Genomic DNA, 16899 nt, shown 5'->3' on the forward strand with positions numbered 1-16899 from the left:
TCTTATAAAGTGCTAAATGTGATAAATATTTAAAATGTATATCAAAAACTCTTATTATTTGCACTTATCTTGTGAAAGCTGGTTTGTAGTTAACAAATATAGTAATACATGGCTGAACGCCCTACGGGACCCGTTTCACCACATACAATGGCTTCTTCAGGGGTCATGTCATTGAAAAAGTGCGACTTAGTTTTCGTCTGCACATAAAAAATGGCGCTGGCGTTCAGCCATGTATTACTATATTTGTTAACTACAAACCAGCTTTCACAAGATAAGTGCAAATAATAAGAGTTTTTGATATACATTTTAAATATTTATCACATTTAGCACTTTATAAGAGCTTGCAGAAAGTTTGCAGTTTTTTGCACAGATAAATACCGGCTCAATGAAAGATACCATTTACCTGTCAGAGTGGATTTAAAACACTGCTATATATATATATAATGACAGAGAAAAGCCTGTCACTGGTTCAAATCCTGGTTTAAACCCAACCAATAAGGAAAGTGTCCCTATGTCTAGAGAGCGATTCCTGAACTTTAGAAGAGAAAACTTGTTTGGAAGAGAATTTTTTGTTTTTCCAATCTGTGAAAGAAATTGTTTTAAAATTAACTGTATTTTGAACTGAGTAAACCCAAATCAGGGTAGGCCTAGGAGACTGCAAGCATAATCCAATGCAAGTTGAATTGGATAATAAGTCAGAGTTCCAACATTTATTTGTGGACAGCATTTTTGCTGTTGTTGTTTTTTTTTTTCCTATGTTGCCATTACTGTGTGGCCCTCCAGGGAGCACTAGGCCTTGTGTCTGTGGAGGGAACTGGAGTTTCTACCACCCCACCTCCCAGACCCCTCTACAGCTTACCTTTAAAGCCCTGGTGGTCCAGCAGTGAAGCGGGGCAGAAGCGATCTTCCTACACTCCTGTCCTGTGCGGATCTGCTATAAAAAATGACTACCTCAAGTTCCCACATCAGTCTCATCAGTTTCCGTAGTCTTGCGAGACCTATGTGGGAACTTTAGGCAGCCACTTTTGATAGCAGATCTGCACAGGGCAGGAGGGAAGGAAGATCGCTCCTATCCTGCTTCACTGCTAGACTACCAGGACTTTAAATTTAAGGGATCTAGGAGTCAGGGTGGAGGAGCTAAATTTATTCACAATTTTTTTAAATATTTGTGAGGGAGCTGTGCCCCTTCGAATGTGAAGGGAGACCTGTATAGATAGAGAGAGAGAGATCTGGACAGAAAAATAATTAGAAATGAAATGTTTAATATTAAGAACAAAATAGGATGGGGCATATACAGTCAATGCACAGGTGCATATTGTGAAGAACCTGATTTTCTACTGCTGCAGTCCCTTCTGGAGTCATATTTTGTGGGATATTCTGGTGAAATCAATTATGAATGCTAGCTAGCGTGATTGCTTTGGTGTTTTTATTAACTTTTTTTTTTTTTTTTACTTTCTAAAGCTTCCCACCCCCAAGATGTGTCCTACTGCCTACTTTAATTTGCCTTCAGCCCCAAAGGTTCTCAAATGATGCACAACTGAAGGGTTGATACAAAGAAATTAGAATGAACTTGGAAATGTGGAGAGCAGCCAATGGAAGCTTCTGAAATGCAGCGTAGCAAGTGATACAGCAGTAGGATTTCCAGAACCTTTGCCACAATTGTCTCTGCTGCTTTCATCTCTTTAATTCTTCAGCTTCTCTCACCTATATTTTTCTCCTGTCACTTCTTTACGATGACAAGTGTAATGGACCAGCTTGCTCCCTTTCGTGTCCAAGATAAAACATTTTGTTAAAAGTGGTTGAAACTCCCTGAATTTTGCTAATGATATGATTAGTTCATTAGGCAGCGTGTTATTTTTAGGAAAATACATTTCCTCCAATATTAAATCTCATTAAGGACACGTCAGGAACACTCTGAAAACAAGATCAGTGTATTGCAGGGTTTCTTCTGGAAATACGTGAGACCACTGGGACTCCTTCGCCGTCTGCTGCTAATTGTGCTATCGTGGAAATATAAGGGGTGCTGCAAAAGCTAAGCCATTTATGTACATTTTGATAATGCGAAAAACGTGATTCATTCTAATGCGAGCATCTGTCCATCCTCCCTTACAGGAGCTGTCCAAAATCCATGGTGCTGAACGATCTGAAACTGTTGGGGGTTTGTTGTTATTCTGGCTTCAAAGGGTGAGAGTAAAAAGCAAATGGTCAGAAGCTGCTGATTTAACCTGAGGTCGGTATTTTGCCAGCTCCGAACACATTATCCGGTTCCGATTGCTTGCCAACCACCCTTTTTGCCTCCAGAACCGGAAGTAGAGTGGCATTGTAAGGGGAAAGTGGTTTCTCACTGAAATCAAAAAGTCTTTTCAGAACTTGGTCCTGAGGTTCTTTTCTTTTGTTTATTTCAGATGTAATATACCGCCTTTCTTTTGGCAAACAAAAATGTGTCCAATAAATAAATAAAAAGAAGTTGGATAAAAGAACGCCATAATTGAAAGGAAAGAGAGAACTGCAACCGAGGGAACAGAAAAGGTAGGATGACAAGAGTAGTGAATGCCATCAAGGACTCCCTTAATCAGAGCCCTTGGATGCTAAAGAAAAAAAGATAGGACAGATGTCATTCTAGGTATTCAAGACGCTTCCAGTGTGATTCATCCAGAGCTCTTATAGAGGACACAATGGATTCACTACCACAAGGCCTGTGTTGCGAGGGTGAAAGAGAGGGCTCGAAGCAATGGCCTTTTCTAGCTCACTAACAGACTGAATGATAAGTAAAGTAAAACAGTGAAAGCAGAATAAGTAGGCTGAGGTACTGGATGGTGCTTATGTATTATTATTTACCTAAATATGCGGCCTAACAGTTAGTGCAGTGGGCTAGGGAATTACCACTGCATTTCCTTATGGCCCTGGGCAAGTCACTTAACCCTCCATCAGCCCAGTTATAAGACTTAGGGCTCTTTTTACGAAGGTTTGCTAGCGTTTTTAGCGCGTGCTACAATGCCGTGCACGCTAACCCCCATGCTACACTGAAAATACTAACGCCAGCTCTATGGAGGTGTTAGCATCTAGAGTACGTGGCATTGTAGCGCACGCTAAGCACATGCTAAAACCACTAGCGCACCTTCATAAAAGGAGCCCTTAGATTGTGAGCCTACTAGGGACATAAAAGGTACCTGTATATGCGAGGGTAAATCAAAAAGTAAAGGCAAAATACATTTAACAGCTTTTATAAACGTTACTGTGAGCAATTAGGCGTATCACTTTTCCACACAGTCCCCACGCAAGATGACACCTTTGTTGCATTCCTGCAGAGAAGTTTTTCGGCTGCTTCCGAAGCCAGGTGAGCACCGCTTCCTTTACTTCATCATGCTTTGGCTTTTGCTCTCCGGGTCGCAGTGATGCAGCCAGGTCTCATCGCCGGGGACAATTCTCTCCAGAACACTCGGATCTTCTTCACACCATCTCTGGAACTGGGTCACAACCTCCACACGCTGTTGCTTGTGCAGATCAGTAAGCTGTTTGGGGAACCCATCCTGTATCCCAAGTCATCGTGCATTATGGCCAATGAAGATCCACAGCTGAGGTCCAAATTTGCAGCCAATTGAGACACACCATTGTCCATCGGTATTCTCATCCTGTCAATGTGCTCTCGTGTGCACGATGTTGATGGGCAACCAGAATGATCTTTGTCGGTTAAACCAGTTTTCCCCGCTTTACGCCTTTTTTACCCACTCATAAATCTTTCAATGATTCATGGTGCTTTATCCATACTGAATCAATATCTTATGGTGAATTTCTACAGATTTCACTCCCTTTGCCCAAAGAAAGTGCACTACTTACACATTGTTCTTCAATGGTGCAATCTTGCAATAGAGCATCCATTTTTCTGACCTCGTGGCAGTTACATGACTAAAGACTGAGTACTGCACTGTGCACGGACAAACTATCCTACAGGTAATGTACAAGTATGAATGTTGCATTTTGCTAGCTCTGTTCCGGTTATCACATAACTTAACAATTGCCTTTAATTTCTGATTCACCCTCGTAATAGATGTAAACTGCTTTGGTTGTTCTCACAGAAGGACAGTATATCAAATCCACAACCCTTTACCCTTTTTATTATTTATTTATATATTTGTATGTATTGTGAACTGCTTAGGGCCAACATTAAGGAAAGTGGTATAGAACAGTGGTCCCCAACCCTGTCCTGGAGGACCACCAGGCCAATCGGGGTTTCAGGCTAGCCCTAATGAATATGCATGAGAGAGATTTGCATATAATGGAAGTGACAGGCATGCAAATCTGCTCCATGCATATTCATTAGGGCTAGCCTGAAATCCCGATTGGCCTGGTGGTCCTCCAGGACAGGGTTGGAGATCACTGGTATAGAAGATAGTAATTATAATGGATAGAAAACTATAGAGATGAGAAAAAATGTAGTGCCGATATCTGATCTAGTTATTAAGGGGTAAAGGCTAGGGTTTTGATATACTGCTTTTCTTTTAGTTACAATCAAAGTGGTTTGCATACTTTTCAGACAGGTACTCATTCTGTACCTGGGGCAATGAAGTATTAAGTGACTTGCCCAGAATCACAAGGAGCTGCAGAGGGAATTGAACTCAGAACCTCAGGATGCTGAGGCAGCTGTGCTAATCAATAGGTCACTCCTACTTTTCTATACTGTAGTAAGCACTAAGGTGTGCTTACCACAGCATAAAAGGTCTTATGATGGAGTGTGCTCAGATGTCTTGTGTTAAAGTTTCAAATATGTGCATGCGCTAAAAATTTTTTTTATTATTATTTTTTGGCTGATGGAGGTGTGTCTGGGGGCAGTGGGCATTTTTCTGTGCCAATCAGTGCATTAGCAATTTCATGTACTAAGAGGGAAATTGGGTGACGGGACAAAAGCGCGTGAGACACCAGCGCGCCGACATTGGAGCGCAGACAATTCGGTGCAAGACACCAGCGCGCCGCCGGAAAACTTACTTTTAAAGAGCTCCGATGGGGGTGTAGGGGGGGAACCCCCCACTTTACTGCATACTCTTCGCGCTGAAGTTGGGTGGTGTGGGGGGTGCAACCCCCCACATTATAAAGAAAATGGAACTTTTTCCTAAAAAAATAAGAAAAAGTTCAGTTTTCTCTATAATGGAGGGCTCCAACCCCCGAAGCCCCCCCAACGGCAGCGCGAAGAGTATGAAGTAAACTGGGGGGGGAGTTCCCCACTCACACCCCGCGTTGGAGCTGTTTAAAAGTAAGTTTTCCCTTGGCACACTGGTGTCTTGCACGTCTGATTCACCCTCATAATAGATGTAAACTGCTTTGGTTGTTCTCACAGAAGGACAATATATCAAATCCACAATTGTCGGCGCTCCAATGTCGGCATGCTGGTATCTCGCGCTCCAATGACTATGAATCGGGAAATTGTATAAATGGTGCTTAAACTTAGGCACTGGTAGGTGTCCTACTGGTGCCTAAGTTAATTGAGAAATGGCAAAGCAATGTTTCTGGAGGAAAAGCCCATAGTCTGCTTTTGAGACAGGCATGGGACGATAGCATGGAATGCTGCTACTCTTTGGGTTTTTGCCAGGTACTTGTGACTTGCATTAGCCTCTGCAAAGATGGGATACTGGGTTAGATGGACCATTGGGCTTAGAGGAAAAGTATCACTGTTTGCCGACGATGCCAAACTATGCAACATAGTAGGCAAAAGCAGTGTGCCTGACTTTATGACGCAGGACCTAAGACAGCTGGAACAGTGGTCATCAACTTGGCAGCTAGGCTTCAATGCTAAAAAATGTAAAGTAATGCACCTAGGCAAAAAAAATCCACACAGAACATACACACTAAATGGTGAAACCTTGTCCAGGACCACGGTGGAACGTGATTTAGGAGTGATCATTAGCGATGATATGAAGGCTGCCAATCAAGTAGAGAAGGCTTCGTCCAAGGCAAGACAAATGATGGGCTGCATCCGTAGGGGTTTTGTCAGCAGAAAACCTGAAGTCATAATGCCGCTGTACAGATCCATGGTGAGACCTCATCTCGAGTGTTGTGTTCAATTCTGGAGCCCACACTACCGGAAAGATGTGTTGAGAGTTGAGTCGGTTCAGCGAATGGCTACCAGGATGGTCTTGGGGCTCAGGGATCTCACGTATGAAGAAAGGTTAAAAAAAACTGCGGATGTACTCACTGGAGGAGCGAAGAGAGAGGGGGGGGACATGATTGAGACCTTCAAGTATATCACGGGGCGTATAGAGGTGAAAGATGATATCTTCAGTCTTACAGGGCCCTCAGTAACCAGAGGACACTCGCTGAAAATCAGGGGAGGGAAATTTCAAGGTGATGCGAGGAAGTACTTCTTCACCGAAAGGATGGTCGATCATTGGAACGAGCTGCCTCAGCGGGTGATTGAGGCCGACAGCGTGTCAGATTTTAAGAGAAAATGGGATATTCATGTGGGATCTATAGGGGAGTAAGAATCAGGGAGTGGGTCATTGGTATGGGCAGACTCGATGGGCTATGGCCCTTTTCTGCCGTCAATTTCTATGTTTCTATTGGTCTGACCCAGTAAGGCTATTCTTATGTTCTTATTAGAGAATGACAAGGGGAAAAAATTTGTCCCCGTCACCGTCCATCCCTGCGACCACCATCTCTGTCACCACCCCGTCACCGTGACCACTGTCCCCGCCCTGTCCCCGTCCCCGCAACTACTGTCCCTGCTCTGTCCCCGTCCCTGCGACCACTGTGCCCGCCCCGTCCCTATGGATTACTGTCCACTCCCTCCTTCCTAGTGTGAGGGAACATGCATGATCACGGATCACGCGGTCCAGAAGCCCCCTTCCGCCCGATTGCCGTGTTCTGCCATCTCCCTCCCTCCACCTCACCTTAGGTGCCTACCGAGTCCAACTTTAATTTTTTCTCCCATCCGCACACTTTCGATGAGCCATGCGCGCAGCTGCTTGAGCTGTTGAATCTTCTCCTCTGACCCAACTTCCTGTTTCCGGTTGCATCAGAGGAAGAGATTCAACAATTCAAGCAGAACAAGCATGCGTGGCTTATTGAAAGCGTGCTGGCTGGGAGAAGAATTAAAGTCGGATTCGCAGGCACCTAAGTTGAGGTGGAGGGAGGGAGGTGGCAGGACGTGGGATGCGGCGATCGGGTGGGGATGATGGACCGTACGATCCATACTGGCTTCACTGCGGAGACAAGACCATTCACCGCTCCACGGGGCGGTGAATGGCCTTGTCCCCGTCCCCGCAGCGACCACTAATTTTTCTCTACCCATTTCGGCGGGTTATCTGGGTAACAACCACTGTGTTATTCTCTAGTTCTTATCTAAGTAAAATCCCCATGCCCTGGCTAATTAGCTTGTGCCAGTGCGATTCTAGTACTCTTACACCAGCATTAACACCTAGCAACAGCTGCCAGCTGTGCACAAGGGACAGAAACAGCGGCAAGGTACAAAATGAGAGCCCGAGTCAACAGTACCGTTCCAGGCACCTGTGAAAAGCAAAAGGTCAGTGCTGGAATTATCCTTGAAAGTCGTGACAGGGCAGCAAAAAGCAGATCTACATTTCTTGGTGCTTTCTTTAGATTATAACTTACCTTTTCCTTCTTTGCTATTTTTTCGGGGGGGGGGGGGTTAACTGCAATGGATTTTTATGGGATTAGTATACTGTAGTATTGATGGCAATCCCGTGAAGGTGGATAATACTGAAACATAATGAACTGTTGATACCTATGCACAAGAATAGTTCTGTATATGGGGGGGGGGAGGAGTCACAGCCAGTGCAAAGCAAACTAACACCTCCCTCAATTCACTTTCAGGCCTGTAGTTTGCAGCCCTTCCCCCAAAGATTTTTACAATTAAACCATGATCATCGCTCAAATGTTGAATAAAAATGCAAGTTAAAGTACAGTTCTTGTCTCTAAACCAGTGTTCTTCAACCTTTTTACACCTATGGACCAGCGGAAATAAAATAATTATTTCGTGGACCGGTGGTTAAAGAACACTAGTATATAGCATAACTCTTGTCATAGTCCTGTTTGTAGACTTAAATTTGAAAGTAATTATGGAGTTTATTACAACAAAACCAACCAAATTTCCTATTCTACAAGATCATTTTAAATCTCCTTTAATCTTCCCCCTCGGACACTGTTCTGCTTACTGGTGTGTTTGCTTCTGTACTGCACAGACATAGCTTCTCCACTTTGCTAAGGTCTATTGCAAGGGTGTCAAACTCAATCACATTAAGGGGCTGAAATCCAAAACACAGGCTAAGTCATGGGCCAGACCCCACCCAATCTCCACCTCAGACCCCGCCCCATAATAGTACTAATTGTAACACCATTTTTTCCATTCATTTTTCATATAATCTTAACAACACATAATGGCTAACCACAAAATTAAACTACACAAAGCACACTGTATGCTTCTCAACATTCATTTCTACTAGAACACAGATAACCCCTATGCAAATATGGGATCAAAAACTAAAAGTACTAATATATACATCAAAACCCTAAGATTCAAGACTCTGCATGCAGTCCAACCCCAGAGAAAAAGAAACAAATGCATTTCTTCCTGAACAGTGCGAAATATAGACAGCAGATGAAAATTCTCAAAATTGACACAATTCAATCAGTAAATTCAAAAATAAAATTATTCCCCCTACCTTTGTTGTCTTCCTCCCTCCATGCTGTGCCTTTAACTTCTGACCTGCTTTCGCCTGGCCGTTTTATGCTGCCACTGGTGTTATCTTCAGGCCGGCTCCCTCTTTCTCACTGCCGCAGTGCACAAAGCCGCAGGCAGCGACTCCTCATGCATCCCGAACCTCATTTTGTTACCCTCCCGCTTGGTGCTGGGTAGCGAGGACACGGGCAGGGTGATAAGACAGTTCGCTGCGTGCAACTCTAATAGGTGAGCGACGCTTCCGGCAAAACAAAGTCATATAGCATGAAACCACCCTTGAACACTTTATATTTTTCACAAAAAAATGCGTGGTTTATTAAAATGTCCAGCCAACAGAATAATATTCTCAAACAAGTAGAACACTTTCTTGTAACTCCTTCAGTCAGGGATAGGCTAGCATTTTCACAGTTCAGTTCCTAATTAGGCCCAGCAAATTCTTCCAACCAGGGCAAACAAACAATTCTTCAGAAAAAAAAAAAAAAAACAATCACATGAAGTCCAAACTTCCCCTAAGGGTTTTGGGGCTGGCGCACGGGCCTCAGCCCTGCAACACTCCTGGCCTTCCTATAAACGGAATACAGTTCTCTTCACCAGTTTCTTCAAGATAATTTTTTTTAAAAAAACCTTCTTTGTGAAACCAAAATAATCACTGTTTCTAATACCTGTCTTCCCTTACTATAGACAGGTGTGTGCTGGCTCCCTAGAGCTACTGTGGGGCATAGGCTGCTGAGTAGCTTCGCTCATCCCCTCTCCTAACAACGATAGAGGAAGAGAAGACCCTCAAAAATATCCCACCCGGATGACACAGTGTACATTCCCCAGCTTATATCTCCACAGTACTTCTTATTTCCTCAGTGCTGGTAATTAGGTACGCAAACAGCAGTACAAAATCTCCTCAATAGAAGCAGTTCTTTGCTAGCAAAAAAAAAAAAAAAAAACACACCAGGCCTTTCCTTGCAAAGTTCCATTCAGGGCTCTAGTAAATCCCACAAGACACAAAACCAGGTTGTGGGTTTGGCTTTTCTTTTTCTAAGCCAAAAAAGAAAAAAAAAAAAAAAAACTGCCACAAAATGGCTACTTGCCCCTTTCACAGCAATTCCCCTCCATAACCTCCACTGGTTCAGGAACTGACTCAGGCTCTGTACAGTCCATGTTTTCCTCCACTGGTTCCAAGCCTGGAGTTTGGGAATCTCCAGCATTTACCCACTCCATGGGGTCTCCTTCCTGGGCCTGCAACTTGGACTGGAGAACTCACCTCAATCACTGTTCCTCCAGTGCCTTTGCTAGCTTCTTGTAAGCTAGTTTTCTGTCTGTTTGGACTACACCCAAACTTAGCTGAAATGGTAGTAGGTTTCCCCTCTCTCTGGCTCCCCTGGTGGTCAGTGAGGAAATTTTCCTCTTGCTTGCTAAACGGGGCCTGCTTTTAAGTGCCTTTTACTAAAGGTGTGCTTAACTTGGTGGCATGTTCTCTCAGATCCTGGCTTCTCCTGTGTGTCAGGGCTGACTCGTGAGTCGGAACTGTCACAATCTGGATGCCTTCCCTCTGACGTTGTGACGTCAGAGAGAAGGCTTCTGGTTCAGGCACAGGACATGCGGCTTTGTGCACTGCGGCAGTGAGGAAGAGGGAACCGTCCTGAAGATAATGCCGCATCGATTGCACCGTGGACCGGCGGTTGAAGAACACTGTCTCGGGCCCAATGCACGTGCTGGCCCTGCGGACCAGCAGGACATTTCTGCAGACCAACATCGGTCCATGGACAGGCGGTTGAAGAACACTGCTCTAAACAGTGCTCAGAGTTGGGTACTACTTATAGAAAAGATCTGCACACAACTTTTAGGTGTGAGGATTTACACCAACTGACACGCCCCCCCCCCCCTCGGCGAATTCCACAATACTTTGTGCATCTTTAGTGAACGCTCCTGACCCACCCATGCTCCTCCCATGGCCATGTCCCCTTTTCAGATGCACATAAGAGATTTCCTTGCACATCTTTATAGAACAGCGCTTAGCAGGATGTGCGTGTAAATCCAAATTGTTGCAAATTAACCCCCCATAACTGATTGCTAGTGCCCAATTATTGGCGCTAACAGGCTCATTACTTAAATTGCACACGTAAACTGGGTCCAAGCCCAAATGTCTGCATGCAATTTGCAGCACCGTATACGTACAGAGAAAGGTAGGGGAGGGTTATTGGGGTGGGCAGACTTGGTGGGCCGTGGCCCTTATCTGCCGTCTATTTCTGTTTCTATGTTTCTATGAATTCAGGGTTATGTGCTAAGACAGGTAGCAAAAGCGTAAGCATAAAAAGGAATCTATTCCCTTCCTCTCAAATTGTGACCTGGTTTTTTTTGCACTTAAGGCATTGCACCATTACTGAGCAACTGTCCAAGGGGCTGGGGTTTCTCAAATTATTGTCTGTCAGGAAAGAGTCCCCTCCATCCACCCACTCAGTCAGATGAAAATTATTGCCAGGCAGCATGGGGTCATCTGACAATGAATAGGGAATGATCTCAGGCGGCCACCTGCTGTTTGGTTAGCATTAACACAGAATCCAAGACTAGCATAGCAGTACTGTATTTAGGGACCAGAGAAGCCTGGTACAGCCATGCTTGGGCAGTGCTGCACTATCAGGCAAGCAAACCAAAGGAGCGGCTTTCAGATTGATAACACATACTTAGGTGGTAACATTTTCTTTACCATTACTCTCAGCACCTGGGGCTTGAAAACTGTCTAGTTAAAGGGAGATTCCCTCTCCCCTAATATACTGGCCTTTTCCTAACCAGTGTAAGCCATGTATGTGAGAAATTATAAGAGATCTTCCAGGGCATGGCCACACTTATGCACATCACATGGAGCATGCCACACAACCATTCACAGTCTACAGATTTCTTACTCAACGCTATCACTTCTAAAAACAGTATATGCTTTTTTTTCTGTTTTAGACATTCTGGCTAGCTTGAAAGATGATTTTATGTGTTATTTCCCTGCATGTTTGTTTTGATGGTCTCCTGAATCGTTGGTGAACTCTCTCTCAGATAGAACTGTGTCTGTGAATCCATTTCTTGAGTGGTAAAATATCTGGTCCTCAAGGGCTGGATCTGTGGTCCCCTATCTTGGATGATAAAATGTCCTCAGGTCTGTAAACTAGTTGTATCTTCAGGGTATCCTTAATGAATAGGCATAAAATAGGTTTGGATTAACAACCGTCTATACTGCAACCTCACACACAGAACAAGGATAACTCAAAGCCTATTCACACACCCACCTCTCAATGGTACTCGACACAAGAAACTTTACGACAACCTTCTAGCGACACAGGCTGCGAAAATTGACCCAACCGTCTCCAAACTGCTGACCAAAACAACAGACATCAAACTTTTCTGAAAAGAAATCAAAACTCTTCCATCATTCTAACCTACACGCACACGCATACCCCTTCATAAACACCACCCCTATAGTATCCCCTAGCCAAATTCTTCAAACCTTCACTAAAATCATACTCAGAAACCTAAAAATACAACCTCCACCTGGGATCAGAATATTGCTTCCCTTAACACTTTGTAAGCAACCTCCATCTGTAACCAGAATATTCCGTCCCTCAACGTTAGGTAATAATCTTCCTAATTTGTATGTATTGCTATTGTTATGTAAACTTGTTATGTATATGTTATATACCTGATATGTAAACTCCCTGAAATGTCCAGTTTTCACCCAATTTTGTAATCCGCTTAGGACCGCAAGGCACAGGCGGAATAGAAATCTCCAATGTAATGTAATGTAATATATATATAGGACGGTGACAGGATTAAAGCGCGCCAGACAATCGCGCACGGACAAAGGAGCTCAGACAAATACACGCAGGACGTCAGCGCGCTGGATTAAAAGTTAAATTTAAAGTGCTATGAGGGAGGGGAAGCCCCCCTACTTTACTTAGAAGTGTTGGCGCTGCCGTTGGGGAGATTACCCCCCCAACACACTTAGATAGGAAACTAATTTTTCCCTAAAACAGGGAAAATTACACTTTCCTTTGCAATGGGGTTCCCCCCCAAACCTCCCAACAGCAGCGCCAACACTTCTAAGTAAACTGGGGGGGGGGGTGTTCCCCCACACACACACCCTTGAAGCGCTTTAAATTTAACTTTTAATCCGGTGCGCTGAAGTCCTGCGCGCATTTGTCTGAGCACCTGTGTCCTTGCGTGATTGTCCCGCGCGCTTTCATCTATGCACCATACAGGGCTAGCCCTAGCCAAGAAAAACTGTGGATACGATGTACTTGATGTCCAAGTTTCTTATGTTTCCTCATTAAAACTCCAAATGTTGCAGGTAGTAATAATCCAAACAATGATGAATGTTGGTGCGGACCCAACATGGTCCGTATTTTGCCTTCTTCAGGGGTCCTAATGCCGAATATCACAAACTTTCTGGCCGGCAGCACACTAAATCCAGTGCCCCGGCAGGAAGGCACCCAGAAATGTGCAGAGGCCCATCTGGCCATGACTCCCGGTGGAGGGATCCGGGAGGTGCAGGGAGAGGAGGAGAGACGCTGGCCAGGAGGAGAGTCACCTGCGCTGGCTGACTTCCTACAAGACGTGCCTCTCGCCACGAGAGGCACATCCTTTAGCCAGCCAACCAGCATGGATGACTCTCCTTCTCGCCAGTGTGTCACGGCACACTAGAAATCTCAGGAGGCACACAGTTTGCGATATACTACTATAAAGCATACAATGGTCAAGTTTCAAGTTTATTGGGATTAGTTATCTACGCAATATCATATACTTCAATGCGTATATCAATTGTTTTTTAAAAATAAAAATAAAAAAATTGGGAGGATAAAACAGGATATTATAAACAAATTATTCACGTTCTGTTACAAACTGGTACAAAAGGCAAAGGGGAAGAACTACAATCTTTAAGGAAAGAAAAAGAAACATTTAGGGAAAAACACATATGGTGGGAGCACATAAACAGAATATAAAGTAAAATAAAGAATATTTTGGCGACCTACTCATTAAAAACTAACGGATTTAGTACTTGTAAATGATGCTTTCTATGTTTTAAAAGCGTCCTTGTACAAAAAGCTTTTAAGGGAGCGCTTGAATTTTTCTAAAGAAGGTTCATTAGGTAAATATAGTGGTAAATAGTTCCAAAGCTGGGGTGCTATAACCGAAAAGATAGTGGATCTCCTGGTCCCTATTATTTTTAAAGAAGGAATAGTTAATAAATGTTGTTGTGTTGATCTGAGTGCCCTGGATGAAAAATATGGTATCAGAAGACGGTCCAAAAATATCGGCGCATGAGATTGTTGAATTTTAAATGTTAACAGTATGATTTTAAAAGTTATTCTGTGTGTGATTGGTAGCCAGTGAGCAGTTTGTAAAAGTGGTGTAACGTGGTGTGTAGGACAAAAAAATGTCAATGAAGAGAATAGCAGCCAGAGCTCCTCTAGCGATTTGTAACAAGACTAATGACGTGTTGTCTACCTAGGACAGCAGAATTTGGGGACGGTAGTGCAGCTGTGATGCATGAGAGAGCCTTCTCCTGAATATGCATGGGATAAATTTGCATTCACTGCCTCTATTCTATGCAAATCTTTCTCATGCATATTCATTGTGGATGTCCTGGAAACCCAGCTGAGAAGGTGCGTCTCAGGACCCTTGCTCTAACCTCTAGCTGGGGAGATGGCAACAAACCCAAAGGGAATTTTTTTTTTTTTTTTAATTAATCTTAGCAGAGCAGTTCGGTGGCTAACTAGCAGAAGCTGAAACAAAATGAAAGTCTCATCTGTGATACTTTTGTTTCAATTTGAAAGCGAAGGTAAATGAAATCTAAAATTGTATTGTAGTGAGATTTCCCCATTTCATTTCAATGCATCTTGAAAATCTAACCAGTTTGTCGCCTCTGAAGACCAGGACTGACTTTAGAGGTGGAGGAGTGGGGGATTGGTACATAGAGTGCACTTGTCCCGGGGCCCCATGCCAGAAAGGACCCCAAATCTTCTCAAGACTGCAGGGTAGCCTTCTGGCAGACTTCAGAGCCCTCTTACAAATTTCTGCTCTAGGTCCCAGCCTGTCTAAGACCAGCCCTGTCAAAGACCAGCCATTTCACCTTCCAAACTCTGAGACCTCAACCACAGATCTGCCTGAATCAGACAGCCACAATATAGGAAGTCATCAAAACGGTGTCAGGTCAAAAGCGCGCCAGGACAAAGGCGCGCCCAGACAATTGAGCGCAGCGCGGAGGCGCGCGCCGCTCAAAATTACTGTTTTTAGGGCTCCGACAGGGGGGTAACTCCCCACTTTACTTAATAGACATCGCGCCACATTGTGGGGGGTTTGGGGGGTTGTAACCCCCCACATTTTACTGAAAACTTCACTTTTCCCTGTTTTTAGGGAAAAAGTTAAGTTTACAGTAAAATGTGGAGGGTTACAACCCCCCAAACCCCCCATAATGCCGGCACGATGTCTATTAAGTAAAGTGGAGGGGGGGTTCCCCAACAAAACCCCCCATCGGAACCCCTAAAAACAGTAATTTTGAGCAGCGCGCGCCTCCGCTCAATTGTCCGGGCGCGCCTTTGTCTTTTGCGCCATTGTCTATGAACCCATCAAAACAGACGATCTACAGAAATGCAGGGATGCAGCTCACAAAGGGATTTTAACATAAGAATATAAGGACCTAAGAATAGCCATACTGGGTCAGTCCAGTGGTCCATCTAGCCCAGTATCCTGTTTCCAGCAGTGGCCAATCCAGGTCACAAGAACCTGGCAGAATCCCAAATAGTGGCAACATTCTATGCTACCGATCCCAGGGCAAGCAATGGCTTCCCCAGTGTCTATTTCAATAGTAGACTTTTGACCCCCAGGTACAACATAAGTGCCTGTCTAAAATATGTAAACCACTTTGATTGTGTAAATCACACAAAAAAGTGGTATATCAAGTCCCATCCCTTTTACAAAACAAGGCGGTTTGCAAACAAGTTCCTTCCAGGAACTTCTGTAAACCTTTTTAAAATCCTGATACGCTAACCACTGTTGCCATATCCTCTGGCAATGAGCTCTAGATCTTAACTATTCGTTGAGTGAAAAATATTTCCTCCTATTTGTTTTAAAGGTACTTCATTGCAATTTCATTGAGTGTCCCCTAATCTTTGTACCGTTTGAAAGCTAGTATTGTGGAAGTAATCTGTGTGACAGGCTCCATATATGTGGGGTTTGGGGAAACAGGGCATCTATAAAAATGTGCCCTGTTTTATGCCTATTATATGAGGGCTTCATCTAATAAACTCCCACAAATAATCATTTATTTTATGATGGACCATCATAGTCAGGAAAACACAAAGCACAGAGGATAAAAATTCTTCTTATTAATTAGTCTCCATAATTTAACCATTGATCAGATATCATCATCTATTAGTTTTCAGTGCTTCAAATCAATAAATATGTAGCAATAAATTTATCTGAATGTCAAGAGTTACTCCAAAGGTAATAAATAGAAATGAAGCAAATCAGGCTGCCAACCAGAGAAGCCTGATTCAATTCCCACTGCAGTTTCTTGAGATCTTGGACAAGTCACTTAGGGGCACTTTTACTAAAAGGTGTTAAGGCTTAACGTGCACTTAGCATGGGAGAAAATGGTTACTGCAAAAAAGCATGTTAAAGTGTTTTGTGGTAATTGCCCTTACAGTCCTCGTGGTCCACAGGCAGGACGGTTTCCAGGATATCCACAATGAATATGCATGAGAAGGATATGCATGCAAGGTCCATAGGCAGGTCAGGTTTTTAAGATATTCAAAATGAATATGCATGAGAAGGATTTGCATGCAAGGTCCATGGGCAAGCCAAATCTCTCTCATGCATATTCATTGTGGATAATCTGAAAATTTGGCCTACCTGTGGACCCCGAAGACCAGAACAGAGTAGCCCTGCGCTAAAGGGTAAATTCTATATAAGGTGCCTACGAAATCAGAATAAATAAAATGCTGAGCACTATTCTATAAACAGCTTAGAGTTAGGCACATTTTATTCGAACCTCACCGACCTGTCTAAGAACATATCTTCTTGTATAATGAACCTACAATCCTGGGCCCACACTGTGCAAATGAAATTGAATGAGTCCAAAACAAGACTTCTTTGGCTCGGTCCAAAACTAGATCACCTATCCACCTCCATCCCACTACCCTCTGGCTCCTCTCTGCAGCTTGAGTTCTCGAGCA

The sequence above is a fragment of the Geotrypetes seraphini genome, chromosome 13 (assembly GCF_902459505.1).
Source record: "Geotrypetes seraphini chromosome 13, aGeoSer1.1, whole genome shotgun sequence".
NCBI lineage: Eukaryota > Metazoa > Chordata > Amphibia > Gymnophiona > Dermophiidae > Geotrypetes > Geotrypetes seraphini.